Source organism: Pinus tabuliformis, chromosome Q (genome assembly GCF_031772625.1).
Source record: "Pinus tabuliformis cultivar Carrire ecotype Pingquan chromosome Q, CPIR1, whole genome shotgun sequence".
NCBI classification, from domain to species: Eukaryota; Viridiplantae; Streptophyta; class Pinopsida; order Pinales; family Pinaceae; genus Pinus; species Pinus tabuliformis.
In genome coordinates, this window is record NC_142296.1 from 507780642 (window position 1) to 507803779 (window position 23138).

Consider the following 23138-nt stretch of genomic DNA (forward strand, 5'->3'; position numbering starts at 1 on the left):
TTGCCTGTTTCTGTGGCTGGATTCTGTGCGCCGCAACTTGGCCAAATTGTTGCCTCGTTAAGCCTGCCACTTGGTCAAGTTTGACAAAAAATTTAATGTGAATAAATTAACCATACAAACTCGGATTGAATGTCACTCGCACAATTGGAATTAGGGCGACGAGCACTACGATCTGGTCATGGTTTGGGAGTAATCTGACCAAATTTATTTTTGAGATATTATGAGCCTTCTTTGACCTCTTAGCATCTCTGAAGCCACCTGTATAAAAAAGGAACCAATTTGTTTCGAAGCTTCATTAATAAATGGACACAAAAATTCCTGTCAAGAGATTCACATCTTTCATCCATATGCTAATTCATAATTCAATTAAATGTCACTTTTGTTTATGAGTGCCGATTTGACACCACATGGGCCAATATGTCTATTAACAAGCCAAAAATATAGGAATATTCCCATCAATTGCTTCTTCATTTATTTCCAAGTGCTCTACCTCCAAGACTGTATATTGCTCCATCATTGAGCATTCTATCGTTGAGACCATCATGTCGATTTGTTAAATAATGGCTTGAGTAGAAAAAAGACTAGTCGATTTATTAAACAATGGCCCCAGTAGAAAAAAAGACTATCGATCTATTAAACAATGGCCCCAGTAGAAAAAAAGACTATCGATCTATTAAACAATGGCCCCAGTAGAAAAAAAGACTATCTTTAAGTGTTTTCAAGTCATGTCAGAGCTAACGTTAATTTGGTCAAGGTTTCATGAACTTGGTTCCATGTCAAATTGGGTTAAAGAATGTAAGGTTGATTGCTATCAAGTTTGTTGTGAAGGAGTTGCAATACACAAAATAATCGGTGACTTGATGCCCAATGACCCTTAGCACATTTCATTCACACTCTTGGTCACCACGTTGGGACGTATGCAATGAAACAAGTAATTGATCATAGGATTTAGTTAGAGTTAAGCCCTGGTATTGAAGGATTTAAAATTTAGGATCATGCGGGTTATGTGCATTATTGGGGATGTTGGTTGTGGCTCCTTTGGGGAGTTATGAGAAGTGGTAACTTTCACTATGCATTGATAAAAAGAAATCCATAGTCATGATTCTTAAGTGATTTGAAAAATATCCCACACCAAAGTATAAAGAACAAGCATAGTTTGATTCAAATCAAAGTTAGGCCACCAAATTTTAGGGATAAATGGATGTATTTGGCATCATCAAGAAATAGTTTCAATGAATAAATCATGGTGGTAATAGTAATCTATTAAACTAATACTACCTTCCATGTATTACAATATCATTGATTCCCTCTAAATAAACACTTTATGTGGCATAATTCTTTATGAATGTGCAACAAAATGCCCATTTAAGGTCCAACTTTATTTTCCCAATGGAAAATTTGTCATTCATTACTCCTTTATGTATACAAATTTGAGTATATATATATATATATATATATATATATATATATATATATATATATTAGGAATAATTGAAAACATAATTGCAATTATCAAACTAAATGGAATCTCAAATGTACATAACAAATCAAGCATGAAACAAGCTAATGAGTCCCATATGCTCCACATGTTCTCCATATAACTTAGGTGGTAACCCTTTCATAATGGGATCCACAATCATTGACTTAGTACCAATTTTCTCAATAATCACCTCATGATTTTGAACATATTCTTTAACAACAATGTACTTTATGTCAATGTGTTTTTTTAGCTACTGTTCTTATTGTTTTTGGTGAAGTGAAAGGTATTAAAATTATCACAGTAAATCCTTAATGGCATAGAGATGGAGTCTATAACTCTAAGCCTTGTGATGAAATTACATAACCATAAATCCTATGAGCTAGCCTCATAACATGCTATATACTCTGCCTCAATAATTGAAGAAGTGATCAACTTTTGTTTCTTTCCTCCCCATGAGATGGCGTGGAGATGGCACCTTTTGCAAGTAGGAATACATACCCCAATGTAGACATTCTAGAGTTGAGTCATCCTATATAGTTTGAATCTAAACACTCGTTCACTTCCAAATGGTTTGATCGTCTGTATGTGAGCATGTAGTCTTTTGTTCCTTGCAACTACCACATAAATTTCTTTGCACCCCTCCAATGATCAATACATGGATTACTTTGATATTTACCTAACATTCCTACTCCAAATCTAATGTCTAGTCTTGTATAAACTTGAGCATGCATTAGACTTCTGATTGCAGATGCAAAGCAATTGTCTTCACTAAGGTTAACACTCATTCATGTGAAATATTTCTGCAACCCTATTAATGTATGACTTTTGAGACAACCCTAATATCCCTCGAGATCTATTTCTATGAATCTCTATGCCAATGACAAAAGAGGCTTCACCCATATCCTTCATATCAAAATCTATTTAAAAATCTATTTGACCTCATGTAGCAAGCCAAAATCCTTATTGACAAGTAGAATATCATCCACATATAGGACTAAGAATATGAATTTTCTCCCACTGACCTTAAGGTATATACATTGATCCATGATGTTCTCCATAAAACCGAATGAAGAAATGACACCATGAAATTTAAAATACCATTGATGTGAATATTTTTTTAGCCCATATATGGATTTTCTTGTCTACAAACCAAATTTTTTTCTTTATCTCAAGCAAAGCCCTTTAGGCTAACTCATGTAGACCTCTTCCTCTAGATCCCCCTTAAGGAACACTATTTTCACATCCATTTGATGTACCTCTAGATCAAAATGAACTACTAATGTGATGATTATCCAAAGTGAGTCCTCTATAGACACTGGAGAGAAGGTCTCATGGTATTCAATACCTTCTTTCTAAATGAATCCTTTAGCCACAAGTATGGATTTATACCATTCTATATTTCTAGATGAGTCTTTTTTGGTTTTTTAGACCCATTTATAGCCAATGGATTTGGATTCCTTAGGAAATTCAATTAAATCGCATACACGATTCTTAACCATTTAATCCAAGTATTCTAACATAGCATCATGCCAGAGCTTAGAGTTTCCTTCGCTCATGGCTTGTGAAAACGAGATTGGATCTTCTTCAATTCCAATGTCTTGGTCAGACTCTTGTAGGTACACAACATAATCAAAATAAATTGTAGGTTTCCTTATTCTTGAGGATCTTCTTAATCCTATCTCTTCATCCACATTTTGTGGTATTTGAATAATAGGTTAATTGACAACTTTATCCTCATGGGTTGGAATTTCATTAGTTTGTTGTTTTTCCATAATGACATTTTGTGGATTATCTTGAAGTACAATTAACCAATCCATATTTGTAGGTATGATAACCAGAGCCTACATTTCCTCAAAATTTAAATTTTGAGGTTGCTCACTCCCACTAATGTCATTATCCTCAAGAAACCTTGCATTTCTTGCTTCAATGATATTAGGTTTATAGGAAGGACAATAAAGCTTGAACCTTTTGGAGCCATTTCTACAAAACCAATGAAAATACCACTAATTATCTTTATGTCCAACTTTTTCTCTAATGGATTATATATCCTGACCTCAATAGGACAACCCCATATGTGTACATGTCCTAAACTTGATTTCCAACCATTCCATAACTCGAAAGGAATTTTAGGAATTTCCTTAGTGGGAACTTTGTTTAGGATATATACAACGGTTTTAAAGCCTCACTCCATATAGATAATGGGAAAGTGGAGTTACTAATCATACTCCTCACCATGTCCATTATCATATGATTTATCCTTTTAGCTAAATTTTTTTGATATGGTGAGTTGGGCATCATGTATTGAGAAACAATACCTTGTTCCTTATGAAATTTCGTAAATGGACATGGTTTTTGTCTTATGCTTGTGTACCTCTACTCTCCACCTCTGTTAATCTCATGATTTTAATTACTTTTTACGTTTATTTCTCTGTAACGAATATGGTTCATATATGTACATCAAATATTCCAAGATATTTAGAATAAAATAAAAGAATCCATTTTAGGAATAATGAATATATTGTATAATGTGTGAATGAAGAATATGGTTGTTTACAAATGAGAGCCTTTCTTATATACTAGGAAAGGTTCCCATTCACGAAGGGTCATGTCCTTTGGGACATGTATCTTCAATAACTAATTATTATTTTGATTATTATTATTATTATATTCATAACATTGTGTTCCTCTTCAGAAAATCTTTGTCCTCAAAGCTTTTTTTTTTTTTTTCACTGAAACGGGTATGTTTTATTAATATGAGGAATAGAATGGTCTCACGCCATGGCGGCCATCATTACATTACATCCATTTCTGTTTCTTAAGCTGATACCATATTCAGGATCCTCATGGATTACAGGGATGATAAGAGCTTTCGCCATTTATGAGGAGTTGTCCTTTCCCCAACATGCAGCCTTTGTTTGCCATCAAGTCTGCTTCACTATTCAGGCTTCTGAGAATATGAAGGAATTTGTAGGAGTCAAAGTCAAGCAGGACGCTCTTTAATTTGTTTAGAGATTTGTTGAGGCATGCATTGTTAAACAGTTTGCCCGTGTTTAAATTTTTTATTAAGATCTCTGAGTCTCCAAATGCTTGGAATTCTTTGTCACCTCTGTCTCTAGCTATTTGACAAGCTATAAGGAGACCTTGAATCTCTGCCTGATTGTTGGTTTTCTGCCCGATGCCCCAGCAAAAACTGTCCCTTTTAGTGCCATCCGGGGCATAGATGACCCCTCCGGCTCCTGCTGTCCCGGGATTGCCTTTGGAGGCTCCGTCAAAGAAAATCGTGGTTGTTTTTTGTTGATGCCACCATTCATGGAAGTTGGATTCAGAGTCCCTTTTGCGCCATTCCGGGTTCGCTGAGTGAGGGGCTGTTAACTGCTTCCAAGGATGAGGGGAGAGGGGGCCCAGCCACCTCTCTTCTTCGGGGAGGAGCAAGGAATCTTCTGGAGAATGTTGCTGATGGACTGCTTCAAGGAGAAGGGATTTGGCCTTTGCCGCTGCCACGAAAGGAGTTTGCTGCTTGTCATTGAATATCAAGTCATTCTGGGTCAACCAAATCTGCCAGCATACAAACTTGGGGATAGCGTTCCAGACTTTTCTCCAGATGGACTTGCTGGGAATTTTGCTGGGGTAGCTTTGATTCCATGAGTCGAATAGATCAGCAACAGAATTATAAGAGGGGGCTGGGATTTGTAACTCTTGTAGAATGAGACCCCATACTTCTTTGGCAAACTTGCATTCCATAAAGAGATGTCTGGTTGTTTCTGAGCTCCTTCTACACAACTCGCATCTATGCGGCCCTGCTATGCTTTTCTTCATCAAATTGTCTCCAGTTAGCAACTTGTTGTGGACCAGCGTCCAGAAGAAAAAGTTTACTTTGGGTAGCGCTAACGGTTCCCATACTTTCTTCCAGAATTCTGGCGGTTTACTGCTGTTCCTGTTTGGTTGAAGGGAATTATAGGCTGCGGCTGTTGTGTAAATTCCTGAACGCCCCCATCCCCAGCTATCCTTCATCTTTCTGTTCACTGGGGCTGCGTCTTCTAGCAGATCTTCTAGGACGCTCTTCTGCTGATATAATCGCTCTGGAATTCCAAAGAAATCCCAGCTTTTCCAGTTATCGTGGCAATCCCAGTTTGACAGATCGTAGAGGCTTTTTATACCTGCGCGTTCAAGCCAACATTTTAACTCTGTTATTTCGTCAATTTCCGCAAGGGGGTCACGATTCATGATTCTGTCTTGCCACAGATTTGTGTGTTTACCGCTTCCTGGGATCCTGTACGCGCTGCGCATGAAGAAACTCATTGTTTTACTGCATAGTTTCCATACCTGGGAGCAGTGATTTGAATGCGCTGTCTGGATATTTCTGAGCTGGACGTTATGCGCATATTTTGTTTTCAGCATGTCGCTGACAGGGTGTTTGGGCTCTTTGAAGAGTTTCCAAATGATCTTGCCTCCCAATGCCAGGTTGGCTAATGCTGGATCACGAATCTGGAGGCCTCCTTCAGAGATTGGGCACTTGACCACGTCCCATTTCACTAAATGAAACTTGTTTTGATTTCCTTTCCCACCCTTCCAAAGGAATTCCCTGAGGATTTTAGAGATTTGATCTGTTACGCTTTTGGGGGCGAGAAGGAAGGCTGCTTGGTAGATAGGGAGCACCGATAAGACAGTCTTGATCAGGATGAGTTTGCCTGCTTTTGTAAGCCAATATCCTCCCCAACCTGTAATTTTTGTTTTTATTTTGCTGATGATTTCAGTCCACAACGACCTCTTGTTGAAGCCGTTTGTGATGGGGAGGCCAAGGTATTTGATCTTTTCCCATTTAGCATGTCCTTTGAAGCCTATCAGGTTGGAGATACTTGTGAGCTCCTGCTGCCCAATGTTCCAGCCATAGACTTCGCTTTTTATTTTTATTTTTATTTTTCTATTGATAGAGGCTCCCGAGACCCTGCAATAGCAATTGAGAACAGAATCAAAGGCTTTGGATATTTTGGCTGAGGCACCTCCCAGGAGGAGGGAGTCGTCCGTGAAGAGAGCATGGTTCTGGGGAGGATGAGGAGGGTTTGAGGCCAGGGAGGGAGCCTGAGGCTTTTTCGGCAGCTAGCTTTCTACTGAGGGAGTCTGCCATCAGGATGTAAAGGAAAGGGGAGAGCGGGCATCCTTGCCTGAGGCCTCTCTGGGCTTGAAAAAAGGAGGAGGGTCGGCCGTTTACAAGAGGGGCAATCCAGGGGTTGTGGGTGCAGGCAGAGATAAGATTGACAAAATGAGGGGAAAAGCCAAAGGAGAGGAGGACTTTGTAGAGGAAGGAGCGGTTGACACGGTCAAAGGCATTGGCCATATCAAGTTTTATCAGCATGCCTTTTTCTTTGCGCTGATTGCTTGAGTGGATAATCTCCTGCACCTGGATGACATTATCTAAGATGTGCCTGCCTTCTACAAAGCCACCTTGATTGCTAGATATCAGCCTGTTGAGCAGTGGCTTGATCCTGTTAGCTAGCAGCTTTGCCAGAATTTTGTATGAGGCATTACAAAGCGATATTGGCCTGAATCTGGAGAATGTTTCTGGGTTGGTTTCTTTTGGGATGAGGGCGAGGTAAGTGGAGTTGGTTCCTCCCCCTACCTTGGCTTTTCCCATGAAGCCTTTTACCATTTTTAGCAGATCAGTTTTGATAATATCCCAGCAGGTCTTGTAAAAGTGAATGGTGAATCCGTCAGGCCCAGGGGCCTTGTCCGGATCCATAGACCAAATGACTTTGCTGACTTCTTCTTCAGTGATGGGGCTGATGAGAACGGAATTGTCTTCAGGGCTGACCAGATGAGGGATGTTGGAGAGGAGGTCAGCAGTTTCCTCCTCATTGACATGGTTATCTGCGGTGTAGAGCTGTCTGAAATGTTCAACGACTGCTTCTTTTATCTGACTGAACCCTTTGCAGATCTGCCCCTCTGAGGTTGTTATTTCAGAAATATGGTTTCTGGAGAGTCTTGCTCGATATTGGCGATGAAAGAAAGTGGTGTTCCAGTCACCAGCTTTCAGCCACAGACTTCTAGACTTAGTTCGCCAATACTCTTCCTCCATCCGGAGAGATCGATATGTTGAGCATTGAGTTTTGACTTCTTTGTCAAGGAGCATTGGGGTGATTTCTCCTCTTTCCATTTCTGCTTGCAGGGCCTCAAGGGACTGTACAGTTTCTTTTCTTTGGCTGGTTGGATTTGGAACCGGTTTCTTAATCCAATCCTTCAGGGCTTGCTTTGTGGCTTTGAGCTTTTGTTCCCACACGTAACTGGAGGATCCTGTGACTGGTTTTGCCCATGCAGTTTTCACTGTTTCTATGAAGTCTTCCCTTTCTATCCAAAGAGAGCTGAATCAAAAGGGGATTGGGCCGAGATCTTCTTCATCTTCCAGAATAAGCTGGATTGGCTTATGATCTGAGGTCAGTTTGGGCAGTATTTTGGTGGTGATTATCTTCTTATTCATCATCAGTGTACCTTGGACTAAAAAACGGTCCAGTCGAGCAGCGATATGGTCCTCACCCACTCTGTTGTTGGACCATGTGAAGGACCCTTTGACCGGAGTGAAATCGAGGAGATCCCACTGCTGGATGAGGTCTTCCACCATGGGGAGCATGGGGTCTCTGTTATTAGTACCTCCCCTTTTTTCTTTTGCTTTTAATACTATATTTAGATCCCCAGCAAGAATGATATTACTAGGGGAGTGCTGCTCAAGGAATTCAGTGAGAGATTTCCAACAGTCCCTCTTTTCAGAATACAGAACAGGTACATAAAGGTTGAAAAGGGAGATGGTTAACTTACTTGTGCAGTGCGTAAGTTCCGTGTAGATCCAGTGCTGGGTCTCATGGTATTTGTTCAGCTGGAAGAGGTCTTCTGTCCAGAGAGTTGCCAGCCCTCCTGATGAGCCTCTTGCGCTGACTGCTCTTCCTGTACTTTTCTTCCATTTCTTCTTGCTGATGTCTAGCAGGGCTTTCCCCTCTATCTTAGTCTCTTGGAGCATTAGAATGTCTGAGGGTTCTATTTTAAGGAGATCCTTAACCGCTTCTACTTTCGAGGGGTTTCCCAGACCTCTACAGTTCCAAGAGATGAGGCGCATTATTTACCAGGGGTGGGGTGGGAGCCCCCCTTTGGGGGCCTGTTCCTGGAGTTTCTCCCGATTGACATCTCTATTGTAGGCTGGCTCCCTTGAGTTTTGAGCCTTTCCGCCTCCTCTTCCCTTGCTTCTCTACGAGATTTCCTTCCAACTTTTCTTGTGGGTTGCTCGAGGGTTTCCTCATCCGAGGAGTCAGAGCTTTCAGCTGGTTTTTTCCTTGCTACTTCTGCGTATGAAGGGTTGGAGGGGCTTCCTTGGGGGGCTTCCAGGTGAGCCATTTCTACATCTTCTGTGTTGTTGATGGGAGGGTCGATCTGGTCCACATTTTCCGGGGTTGTTGTGACTGTCTTGCTCTGGCTCTTTTCTTTAACATTTGAGATCTTTTCTTGAGTGGGATTGGAGCTGCTTGGAGTCTCTCTCTGAGTGCCTTTCCCGTTGCCTTTCTTCTGATTAGTGGTTTTTTGTACTTGAATCCATTGCTCGCCGTTCTGTTTGTCTGGTTGTTCTTCTGCCTTCTTCTTGCAGTGTTTGGCGAAGTGCCCGTAGCCATGGCAGTGTCTGCATTTAAATGGCAGTTGTTCATAGTCCAGCTCTTGGACATGCGTCCAGCCTGCGACTGTAAGTTTTATGGCTTCCGGCAAGCCCTCTTCCAGGTCGACTTCGACACAGATGCGTGCACATGAATATTGATCTTTTCTTACCGCCTGATCTATGTATTTCCCTAATCCATTGCCGATGATCTGGAGTGACTTCTGGTTCCAGCAGTGTAAGGGGAGATGAGGGAGCCGCACCCACACCGGTACAGCTGATGGGACATCCTGGGTTGGGTCGAAGTCTGGCGACCATTTGTTTAAGTATAGCCCTTGGGGGCCCATAAAATAAGGTCCGTTTCTGAAGATTAAGCTTCTGTCCTCTACACTTTCAAATACAAAGATGAAAAAGCCTTTGCCTACGAAGTAGCTTTTTATACCTTCTTTGATTAACGGCTTCCAGTTCCTTTGTGTCCAGTCCTCTACCGACTTGGGTGAAGGCCAGAGGCCCGTGAACTGGCCTATGAGGCCTCTCTCAGCGAGGTTCAAAGCTGCTTTGCATGTTTCTTCTTCAGGAAGGGCTACCGTGGGGATGGAATCCATCTTCTTGACGAACTTCTGCTGATTGACAGAGGGCGATCTCTTGCAGCTCGAAGCGATCATTGCTTTGAATGCTGTCACTTCCGGAGGTGGGGGCAGAGGAGGATCCAAAGGGTCCGGGCCCCCTGGGGGCGCCATGGCTAGGCGCAGCTACTCAAATCGCACAGCAAGGAGCAGCAACGATCAGGCTGAAGCGGGGTGGAGCTCAGGAAGGATGGGGCAGGGACGGGCGAGCCCAGCAGCAGGAGGCTACCAGGCGGGGACGCCGCAGGAGGCAGCTCAGGAATTGTCATTTTTCTCGATGTATTTCTATTTATGTCATCTTCGAACCATTTTTTTTATAAATAAAATTTAATTATTTTGAAAATATTAGTTTATGATTAATGTATAGACACATACAATCACGCCCACCCAATTAGTACCCACGATTTATTTTATGATGCGACCTTAGGAAAAATGTAGCAACAACATAACGACGGATGACAACGGTCAATGGAAGGGTATTCGACTTGGTTTACACTGAATTAATCACAATTGTGTGTGGACAAGACTAGACGATACAAGCATCATACAAGTGTTGCAGTGTTAAGGGGAGGACGATATCAATGGCGATAAATGAATGCAGCGAAATGTGGTGAGAGTGGTAGTTGCAACCATGATGGCAGCCTAGGATGACAGGGTTATGATCAATGTACAGTGGCCACAATTGACGACGGTCTGTAGCGACTTTGAGCAACTCAGGTTTGTTTTGTTTTGTTATATATATATATATATATATATATATATAGATATATATATATATATAATTTTTTAATTTTATTTCTCCTCTTTTTTTTTAATGGCCAAGGCCCTTACGACATAATGGAGAACCTCCAAGGGCCAAGGCCCTAACGACATAATGGAGAACCTCCAACCATTTACATGGCTAAAAGCCTCAATTCACAACGACAATGAACTTAACAAAGGGTTGATGGCCAAAGGCTGGATCGGGATGGCTCTATGCAGTGGTTGAGAAGTTAGAGGGTCGAATAACTTTGGTACCATTGTAATGAACAAGTTTTGTATACGCACGTCAAATATTCCAAGATATTTGGAATACAATAAAAGAATCCATTTTAGGAATAAAGAATATATTGTATAATATATGAATGAAGAATATGACTAGTTACAAATGAAGGTCCTCCTTATATACTAGGCAAGGTTCCCATTCACAAATAGTCATATCCTTTGGGACATGTCTCTTCAATAATTAATTGCTATTGAATTAATAATTATTCCGATTACTATTATTTATAGTATTTTATATAATATATTCATAACATTTACCTCTGCCTTATAAGTTTTGAAAGCATCTAATACCTTACTTTTCTCAAATAGAAAATAAAGATATATCAATTGCATATGATCATCTATAAATGAGATAAAGTATTTTTGAAAATTTAGACACAGAGTCAGAAATGGTCCATAAATATTGGTATGTACAATTTCTAATATTTTCGAACTCCTCTTGACACCTTTCTTGGTTTTCTTTTGGTCTAATTTCCCTTTATGCAATCCACATAAACACTAAAACCAGAGATATCAAGAGTCTCAAAGACTCCATCATTTATTAATCTTATAATTCTCTGTATGGAGATGTGTCCCAATCTCCTGTGCCAAAGCATGGAGGGATTTTGATGCAGGAGCATCCTGCTGAAGAAAGTCATTGTATATTTGGTTGACTTAGGGGATCTGATGTTTGATAACGAATTTGATTTCTTAATAGGAGATTTTGTATATTTTTAATAACTTGAGTGAGAAATATGTGTGTGAGGTTTTAAATGTAAATATTCTCAATTATGTGAGAATATGAGAGATGGTAGACATGTGAAGATCTCATAAAAATCTTAGAGATTAGGAGATCCTAGAATAGGAATTAGTTGAGTTAAAATTAGATTGAGAGATTTGGTATAATCTGCTCATAAAGATATAATTTAGATATAGAACTGTTGTTGAGATCCTCAAGGGATCATTAAGAGATTTTAGGAACTAGTTGAGAGATCTATGGAGAAGAACTAGGAACCAGAATGATCCATAACTATGTAATTGTTCCTATAGAGAAGAGGTGTGTGTGGAGTGAGCATGAATAGAAGAGACTAGGGCTGCGTGCCCACATTGTATATCTGGTCAAGTTTGATGTATATTTGAATTCAATTAATAGATGGAAAATTATGTGCTTATGGTATGGAAAATATCTTTGGTTTATCTTGTCAATAGAATAATTGTTTCTGAAGGAGTGGCTAGTTGGTAACTTACGGTGCATATGATTGTCAATTCCAGCAATCAGTATTTGCAATCAAGTTGAGAATTCGATCTGTAGTGAGGAGAGAGTGGCCAGGACAGAGAACACCCCATAAGGTGTGTGAAATTAGGTCAATAATGTGTGGATCAATATTAGGAATGATAGAAGAAGATGAGTGGAATTGTGGCAAATCGAAATTGCCTTTTTGGTATTGAAGATCTGTGCAAATATCCAAGTGCTGGAAACATTGATTAACTGTAGGACAAGTAAAAATGGGTTTTAAATGTGCTCTACATTATCTATGTTGGACGCCCAGAAATAGATTTTCAATGTGTCAATTGAACCATGTTGAGTTCAATTAATCCCTGCAAATCATTGTTCAATTGTTGAAAATTATGCTCTAGATTTTCCCAGAAGCATAAATAATTGTTGCCTGAACAGTGATGCTAGCTCGTTGGATAATCAACTAGAAGGGTAACGCTACCAGATCCAGTTTCAACATTGGGCAGATCAGGGTCAGAATTTGAGATTTCGAATCTTATAATTTTGATGCCATCCATACACAAATCAAATGAAACTTTTTTGCGAAGACTCATTGGAAATCTGGAGATAACGTTAGAGGAGGTCATAAGTCAGTGAAAAGGTTGAAGCTAAATCGTTTGACGTTCTTATTGAGTGGAGATCGCCTGTTCTGATCGTCCTTTGGTTTAGAAGAGCAAATATTGAATGACAGAGAATTGTGAATGCATTGAAAAAGGGTCACGCCAGAAAAATAGAAGAGTCGCACCATGGGTCGCGCCTAGTCAAAACGATTTTGAGATAGAAGTTTGAACACAAAGTATTGGCAGTTACTCTACCATCATTTGGTATTAGAGTAAGAAGAGTCTTGTGTATGGAGATTTTGTGGTTGTGTCATTTGAAAAGGCCAGAGCAGGAAGAAGCTTTTAGAGAATCAGAGGTGTAGCAGAAGCAAAGAAGAAAAGAAGAGGAATCAGATTTGGAATCTGATTGAGGTAAATATTGTTCTGTTATTGAATCTGGGAGACTGACGATTTCATGATTTAAGCTTGAAGAAACAGTGAAGAGAGATGGAAGGAAAATATACTCCGAGAGAAAGTAGATTAGATTTTCCTTAAAGACAGATTGAGAAGATTGTTATGAGGTATAAAGAGAATTGATGACTGCAACAGTAAAAGTAGAATTAGTAGAAGAGGAAACTACAACAACAACGTATGCAACAGAGATTGGACAATGAGGTATGGTCTTCTTATTAATTATTGATGAATCACTGATTACAAGTAACAATATGAGGATGCTTTAATGATTGTAGCTAGAACAATAAAGTTTTGATGATGATGATGATGAACCTATCCAACTGGAGGTTGGAAGAAAGGAGAGAGGTGACTAAGTGCAAAAGAGAAGAGAACCTCTAGAAGTTCAAGAGAGTGAACCAAGAGAGAGAATACCCAGGAAGAGATCAAGCTCAGAGAGGAAGCTTGATAGGGTATTTAGTAGCAAAGGATAATTGTAGATCACCAAGATGAGATCATGAGAAAAACGATCATGGAGGATCATAGAAAATGTTTAAATAAATGCCATAAAGGTAAGATGAGTAATGAAGATCGTGAGATAAGTTTTGCAGTGATAAGAGCACAGTTGGATATGCTAAAGGAATGGCTACAAGAGAAATAGAATGAAGACCAAAGATATGGATGGAGAATAAGGAAACGGGTCAAATGGAACCTATTGCAAAAGAAATGGAATGCCAAGCTGATAAACAAGTTTAGAGAACTTGAACAAAGACATATTTCTTTGTTGGAGAAGGAGAGACTCAAAGGAATTGAGTCACAGCCAAGAAGATTTGTTGAAACCCAGAAAGTCCATTGTGAAAGATTGGTGCTGGAAGCTCAAATGAGGCTAAAAGGTCTTGTATTTTTAAAACTGATAGCTTGTTTATGTATGCAGGCACAATACTAAATGTTGAGTTTGTTGCTAAGAATGAGAAGAAAACTATGACAACTAATGACCATAGAAAAAATCCAAAAAGAAATTATGGTCAACAAAATGTTCTTTGTGAACTTGAAGGAAATTGGGATGATTGTTTTACATTCCATGAAGTTGAGTTTTCAGTTCAATTAGAGAAGGAAACAAAGGTAAAGGATGATCACATATGTGAACCAGAACAAAGAAGAATCTTTGGAGAGAATAACAAAGATGTTGGAAGAGATTTGAAGTCTGAAACATGAAATGAGGCTAGAAAGCCTTATATTCTAAAATATGATCATTTGTGTAAAGATTTTGTTACAGGTGTAGGAAAACCATCTACAACTGATATGAAGACAGAGGGAGAGGAAGAAGAACAAAATTTGAATTTCATTCTAAGAACAGATGAAGTAAAGCATTTAGATGTTATGATTGAGAGGTATGATGCTGAAATAGATTTGCTAGAAAGATTGTTGGAATAATCTGTGTCAAAAAGGAACCTCAGATTGTAGGACCACACAATAGTGGTACAAATGAAGATAATTTGCATAAAATTATGAGCAACAACAACTTTAAAAATTGTTTTAAATCAACAGGGAAGAAGACATTTTAGTGTCTTAAATTTTTATGAAATGAAGTATGATGAAGAGGAAAATAATAATTTTAAAATTCTTATAAGTAATTTTCAACAAAATGATTATTATTTAAATGTTGAAAATAATTAAAGAAGCTGACGATGAAAAGTACCCAACAAAAGGTACCTGAATGTGAAGGAGATAAACAATAGCAAAAAGAAAATGATGATAATAGAATTGATCAAGAGGATGAAAGGAAGGCTACAACATAAAATTTGGAGACCAGGAGAAAGAAAGATGACAGGAATAAAAACACAGAAGCATGAAGAAGAAAGACTGAAGGACCAACAACAAAACAAATTTTGGGATCCTGGAGGTAGTCAGTCATTAAGATTTGTAGCTGTCACATTACTACAAAAAAGTGTCAGACCTCATAGACATGAGTCTATGATTTTTTTCCCTACTGTGGGTTTCTGATGCAGGAGCATCCCGCTCAAGAAAATCATTGTACATTTGGTTGACTTAGGGGATCTAATGTTTGATAATGAATTTGATTTCTTAATAAGAAATTTTGTATATTTTTAATAATTTGAGTGAGAAATATGCGTGTGAGGTTTTAAATGTAAATATTCTCAATTATGTGAGAATATGAGAGATGTTAGACTTGTGAAGATCTCATAAAAATCTTGGAGATTAGGAGATCCTAGAATAGGAATTAGTTGAGTTAAAAGTAGATTGAGAGATTTGGTATAATCTGCTCATAAAGACAAAATTTAGATATAGAACCGTTGTTGAGATCCTCAAGAGATCATTAAGAGATTTTAGGAACTAGTTGAGAGATCTATGGAGAAGAACTAGGAACCAGAATGATCCATATCTATGTAATTGTTCCTATAATTGTAAGCCTAAGGGGCATGTAGAGAAGAGGTGTGTGTGGAATGAGCATGAATAGAAGAGACCAGAGCTGTGTGCCCACATGGTATATCTGGTCAAGTTTGATGTATATTTGAATTCAATTAATAGATGGAAAATTATGTGCTTATGGTATGGCAAATATCTCTGGTTTATCTTGTCAATAGAATAATTGTTTCTGAAGGAGTGGCTAGTTTGTAACTTACGATGCATATGATTGTCAATTCCAGCAATCAATATTTGCAATCAAGTTGAGAATTCAATCTGTAGTGAGGAGAAAGTGGCTAGGACAGAGAACACCCCATAAGGTGTGTGAAATTAGGTCAATAATGCATGGATTGATATCAAGAATGACAGAAGAAGATGAGTGGAATTGTGGCAAATCGAAGTTGCCTTTTCGGTATTGAAGATCACTGCAAATATCCAAGTGCCAGAAACATTGATTAACTATGGGACAAGTAAAAATGGGTTTTAAATGTGCTATGTGTTATCTATGTTGGATGCCCAGAAATAGATTTTCAATGTGTCAATTGAACCATGTTGAGTTCAATTAATCCCTGCAAATCATCGTTCAATTGTTGAAAATTATACTCTAGATTTTCCTAGAAGCATAAATAATTGACGCTTGAAAAGTGATGCTAGCTCGTTGGATAATCAACTAGAAGGGTAACACTACTAGATCCAGTTTCAACGTTGGGCGAATCAGGGTCAAAATTTGATATTTTGAATCTTATAAGTTTGATGCCATCCATACACAAATCAAATGAAATTGTTCAGTGAAGACTCATTGAAAATCTGGAGATAACGTTAGAGGAAGTCATAAGTCAGTGAAAAGGTTGAAGCTAAATCGTTTGAAGTTCTTATTGAGTCAAGATCACCTCTTCTGATTGTCCTTTGGTTTAGAATATCAAAGAATGAATTCCAGAGAATTTTGAATGCGTTGAGAAAGGGCCGCACCAGAAAAACAGAAGAATCACGCCGCGGGTTACGCTTGGAATAGAAAGGTCGCCCAGGAACAGAAAGGTCACACCTGAGACAGATAGGTCGTGCCAAGTGAGAGAAGGGTTGCATTAGCCTACATAAGCATCGCACTTGGTAAACTTTGAAAACCAATCCTTCCTTGTTTATGTATAACTGATATGAGCGCAGTTTTAATCAGAGAGTGAGGGATAGGAAGGGTTGAAGTCTCTTTGTTAAGACTTGTAGTGTAGTCTTAGTGTTTTAAGGCTATTGATTATGGAGGATAGACCTGGTAGGTCATCAATTTTTCATTCATAATACCAATCTTAATGCTAACATTCCATGCAAAGTTAAAAAATTGGAATCAAAAGTAAGATTTAATTGGAGTTTATATAAACCATCAACAAGTGTTCCATCACCAACAACAAGTGAGTCTTTGATAAAACTAATAGTAAAACCAATAAAATTGAAACTAAATCCATGAGGAACAAGTCTGGAGATTGAAATAAGGTTCTTAGTGAAATAAGGAACAAAATGTCCTTTCAAGATTTAAAACAAAGCTAGATTTTAGGATAAGTTTGAAGTTCCCAATTGATTCCACATGTGCACTCATCTTATTTCCTAAATAGATGAAGAATTAACTTTCCATTTGTTTCGTTTGGTTGATTAAATCCTACCTGGTATCAGAAATATGGATTGTATAATCAAAGTCAATGTCATGAAAAATATCAACCATATTAGATTCATAACATAGTAAAGGAACAAGATTACCTTTCTTTTCAAGCCAAACTTTATATTAGGATCATTGTTTCTTAATTGTGTCCTTTCTTGCAATTTTTTTTTTATGGTATCCTTATTGTCGAATTTACCAATTTCCATCTTCTTATGATTTTTCTTATAGTGAGCACCCTCTCCTTTCCCTGAATACACATTTCCATGAGTCACTAGATGAACACTTTCTAGTTTCTCCTACTTCAATCTCCCTTCCTCCTGAACACACATGATCAATAGTTCATTAATTGACAATTATCCTTATGTGTGTTATAAGAAATCTTAAATGGCCCATATTCTATAGGCAGGGAGTCGAGTACAAATTGGAAAAGAAAAGAGTCTCAGAATGTGAGATCTAAAGATTTCAGCTGAGCAACTATATCTCTCATTTCCATAATGTGTTCATGTACTCCCTTATTACTGAATAGTGTCATTGATGATAGTTTTTTATTAGGTTAATGGCTAACACCTTTTCAAAAATCATGTATTGATGTTCAACAACATTACTAAATTTCTTTGCCTTAGAGAATTTTGGAAAAGAACCTTAATACCTTTTCCAACATGGTTCTTGATAAACAGTAAACTTGAGTGATTATATTGCTCTAACTGCTCATATAAGGCCCTTTCTGTTGGCATACTATATTTCAAAGCCAATGGGTGGTTCATTCTCATGGAGTGCCAAATATAAGTCCATGCACCCTACTGTAAGGATAATTTTATCCTTCCAGTTTTCAAAATTATCACCAATTAACATTGGAACACAAGATAATTCATTAGACATAATTATAGATGGAATAGCTACAAAATTAAAAACAAATGCTATGATACATATATGACCATAATTTAAATTATTAACTGATCCAGGTGGCTCCAGAGACACACACAGGACAAAGAGGGCTTATGGAAGCTCAAAAAAATAAAAGTGATTAGAATGCTTTTGAACCAGGACCAAAGCGTAGATCTTATCGTCCTGATCGTAGCGGTGTGAACGGTTCGTCAACTTGAGCTCGTATGAGGGAGAACGAGCCAGTCGAAGTTTTGGTCAAAGTTGGGTCGTGGGCCAGGTTTAAGTTTCCTACAATTTGACCGACCCCGGGGCATGAAACCTAGGTCCCGAAAGTGGGCGAATTTGTTGGATCGTTAATTTGTCTAATATCCCCTATATTAGACAAAATCAAAATATACCATATTTAATATATATATATATATATATATATATATATATATATATATATATATATATATCTATATATATATATATATATATATATATATATATATATATATATATATATATATATATATATATATATGTATATATATGAGGTGGCAAGCCACCACCCTTGCCACCGCCAAACTAAATAACAAAATCATATTTAAAAATGGCTGACGGGCCATGACCCCCGCTGGCCTCCCCATCCAACCACATAAATCAATGTTAATTTGGGTCGGTAGCCATTACCCCTTCGAACCCTCCCTCAACCACCGCACACCATACATATAAACTATATGGGGTGGGCGGGCCACCTCCGGTGGACCCAACCCACACCCCCAAACCACCCTAACCGTATGCCATATGATTGATGCAAGGCCGACGGGGATTGAACCTGCCCAGCACACGTGGGATGACCCCCACCGGGTGGCCCCATGTACAACCCATTCAATACACCCCAACCAATATGAAATACGCTAATCGTTCCAACAAATAATCCGCCCAATCCTAATACCAATGTGCTGTGGAGGTTACGGGGCGGGCCGCCCAATGCGGACCCGACCCCTAAAAAAAATATTAATGCAATTTTAAAAAAATGAAAGGCGTGTAAATATGGAGGGGTCGGGGTTTGACCACCTGACCTCATTATAATTCAAAATTTTTACCATTGGGCCAATGGCTAATTCATTGTAATATCCGCCTGAAAAAGTTTATATAAACTCATTTGTCACTGTGCCCAGGGGATGGAGAAGCCATGAACGTCCATGGAAATCGAGACGCTAATTTTTAATTAATTTATTGCAGGTGGAACCATAAGCCCAAAGAAGAGGCAGGCGAAACCATGATTGGGCGAAATTCTCAGGAGGGTGAAATTTTTGCAGTGTCCAAATTGGACAATTTTTATATTGATCTTACACCTCTCAGCGACACCAACCTAATGGCAGAATCTGAATTTTTATCTAAGCATCAGATCTTCAGATGACCCAGAGGAGGGAATATTTGATGAATCTAGGGGGAATATAAAAGATTCCTTAAGCCCCAGATTTCCACTTTCTCATAATTTAGAAATTTGACAGTCAATTTTACACTATTCGACGCCAAAAATCTGATGGTGCATTCAGATTTTCCATTTGACCATTCTATTTTTTGGCCACTTTTCAAAGTGGAGTTTAGGTGTCAGCGTTCACGTGTGAGCACTCATTTCCATGCGATTCAATGCTGCGAGATCGATGGTACGTCCAACTTCAACAATTTGATATCCTTTTCTTTAGATGGCCCCAGGATGTGAGGTATATGTAGTGTGTTCGTGTACTTCTTTCTTGATATGAGATGCATTGTGTTGCACAGATCCCTGTTTGATGTTTGATGCGGGATCTTGTTTTCTTACTTGTTTCATGATTCCTGCTTGATGTGATGTGGAATCGTCTGTAGGATGTACTTGTTGTCATGATTCGTCATGTTTGGTTTGAGATCCCTTTGTTGTTATGTTGATGTGATACTCATGTGTCGCCATGTATGTTTGCATTGAGATCCCTTTTATGCCATGTTGGTGGGATGCTCATTATCATCATGCATGAGTTTAGGTCACACTGATAGGAGTCCTTTTTGAATGAGAGTTCATGCAGCGGAACATCTCTTGGAGCCACTCCTGCGTGAGGGAATTTTCCTTGTATGATAGCGATGTCACCTCTTATGTACATCATCACTATTGACAGCACTTAATGCAGCGGCCTACACCATCTTGACACCGGGGCTCGGAGACGTAGTCTGTCCTTGACAAACTCCGTTATCAACGTCTTGTTATTCTAGGTTGCTGATGATTGTCATGTTCCTTTTTCATTACGACATGCATATATGTTCACTTATGCTATTTTTAAATGCAATTCTAATCACATCACAAAAGCAAAAGATCTTGGTTAAATCCGAGAGTTGAGTCAACTCAGATCAAGTTTGGTATCAGAGCGGTCTTTGTGTGGATGTGAATTGCAAGCGTGAACAATGGAACGTGTAGTGATAGAGGATGAAAAGCGATGTACAAGACCATGCTCAAAATTTCCAAAAGGGTGGAAATAATGTATGAAGCTCTACAAAAGGAGACAGAGGAAAAGGAGCGATTTCAGCTTCAGATTCGAGCCATGGAAGAGGCCTTGGAAGAACTGAAGCACAACAACCAAAAGCTTCAAACAGAGAACACTGAATTGAATATGCTTCTATAATGTGAAGAGGAAGAGGAGAAACATAGTCTGCTACGACAACTACAAGCAAAGGACGAGGCCTTGGAAAAGCTGCAGTGTGACCCATGTGAGGAAAAAAGTAATTCTATGTCTTTGTGTATGTGTCCTGATGATGATTTCGCTGTTTTTGAAAATCATACCACAGAAATTGGCTCCAAATTGTTGAAGAAAATGGGTTATGAAGGAAAAGGATTGGGCATTAATGGCCAAGGAATTATCAACCCCATAAAAGTATAAGAGTTACCCCATCAGGAAGGACTTGGATATATCAGAAAGGAAGTTGGGGAATGCGCCGAGACAGCTAGCGAACCACCAACAACAGATGATGAGAAGCCTTCATCAGTTCTTTCCAAATCGACAGAGGAGGTAAAAGATGTTGATTTCCTTTCGGTTTCATTTTCACATAGTATGATTTCTATTGGAGATTTGGAGATCCCAATTACAGGGACAAACATAAGGCTCCTTACCAGGATGAGGTACGAGGAAAAAGAACTTGGTGTTAATAACCAAGGAATAACTCAACCATTGGAGGTTGTGCAGAGACCTCATTTTGCAGGCTTGGGATACATCGAAGGATAATGCTTGAAGGTGTCAGATTCTTCCAAGATATCGTCAAAATCGTCGAGGAAAGAGAATGATGGGAACACATCCCAATCATCCCATGGCAATGCCCATTGTAGAGAAAGAGTTGAGGCAAGCTCTCATCGCCATACTTACACTAGAGACGGCAAGGAAAGGTATAACCAGTTTCGATATTCGAATATTCATTTCGATTATAATAAAGTTGTTAAAGATGAACGTAAATCATGGAATCGAAAAACATGTACCTTTTGCGAATTACATAACCATACATTTTCTAAGTGTTGGAAAAGAATAGCAGCACACAAAAGGAGGAGGCATGAAAGACCCTCCCAACAACAGGGAAAGAAACATGTTAAGAAAATCTGGAGAAAGAAGACCTATTGTAGTCATTACAACAGAGGTGGCCATCAAAGAGCCACTTGTTGGAGGCTCCATCCAGAGCAGCGCTTGAAAGACAAAGTGTCGGTGCATGAACTAGGTGAAACAATTGTTCGACAAGCAAAACCACCACAGGGGGATGACCCATTCACAGCGATAAGTGAAAAATGGTTTCTAGATATGTTAGCTTGTCATGGTCGTGCTTTTGTAAATCATTTGTTGCATTTTAAAATGTAAAAGTGATGATGTGTTTTCCATCACTTGCTAAGCAACAATGATGTCAGATCTTATTTTGTGTTGCATTTTACACTCTGAAAGCGATGTTGTGTTTCCATCACTTGTCAAAGAAAATAGTGGTTGGCCTTATCATTGTAAATCATGTGTTGTAGTGATGATGTGTTTTCCATCACTTGTTGGAGCAACAATGATATGTTGGCCTTGTTTTTGTAGTTGGGGTATTGTTTCCATTTCGATGTAAACTTGACCACCGAGTATGTGTTATAAACTCGTGGCAAGTGTGGGATGCTTGGGTCATTAGTTGGTCATGAAATTCAAGCATGTAATTTGAAAAAAAAATGTACTATAGGTTGTAGAGGTTGCAGGTGTCGGCTCATCACTTAAGGCTCTGAAGAACAAAGGTGAAGGAGATGGAAGTGAGACCTTTTCAAGATGCTTGTGATGCAGACAAGGTACAAAGAAGTTGAAGATTATTTTTCATGCTTTTGGAGGACCAAAAGCTCCTCAGTGGGGAGGATTGATCCAAGTGGCTCTAAAGACACACACAGGACAAAGAGGGCTTATGGAAGCTTAAAAAATCAAAGTGATCAGAATGCTTTCAAACTAGGACCAAAGCATAGATCTTGTCATCCTGATTACAGCGGTGTGAACGGTTCGTCAATCCGAGTTCGTATGAGGGACAACGAGCCAGTTAAAGTTTTGGTCAAAGTTGGGTTGTCGGCCAGGTTTAAGTGTCCTACAATTTGATTGACCCTGGGGCATGAAACCTAGGTCCTGAAAGTAGGTGAATTTGTTGGATCGTTAATTTTTCTAATATCCCCTATATTAGACAAAATCAAAATATAGCCTATTTAATAGAAAAATAAAAAATATATATAAATGCGGTGGTGGGCCACCACCCTCACCACCCCAAACTAAATAACAAAATCATATTTAAATATGGCCGACGGGCCATGACCCTCACTGGCCTCCTCATCCAACCACATAAATCAATGTTAATTTTGGTTGGTGGCCATTACCCCACCGAACCTCCCTCAACCACCACACATCATACATATAAACTATAAGGGGTGGCCGGGCCACCTCTGGTGGATCCGGCCCACACCCCCAAACCACCCTAACCTTATGCCATATGATTGATGCGGGGCCAGCGGGGATTGAACCCGCTTGGCCCATGTACAACCCATTCAGTACACCGCAACCAATATGAAATATGCCAACCGTTCCAACAAATAATCCGCCCAACCCTGATACCAATCTGCTGCGGAGGTTAGGGGCGGGTCGCCCAATGCGGACTCGACCC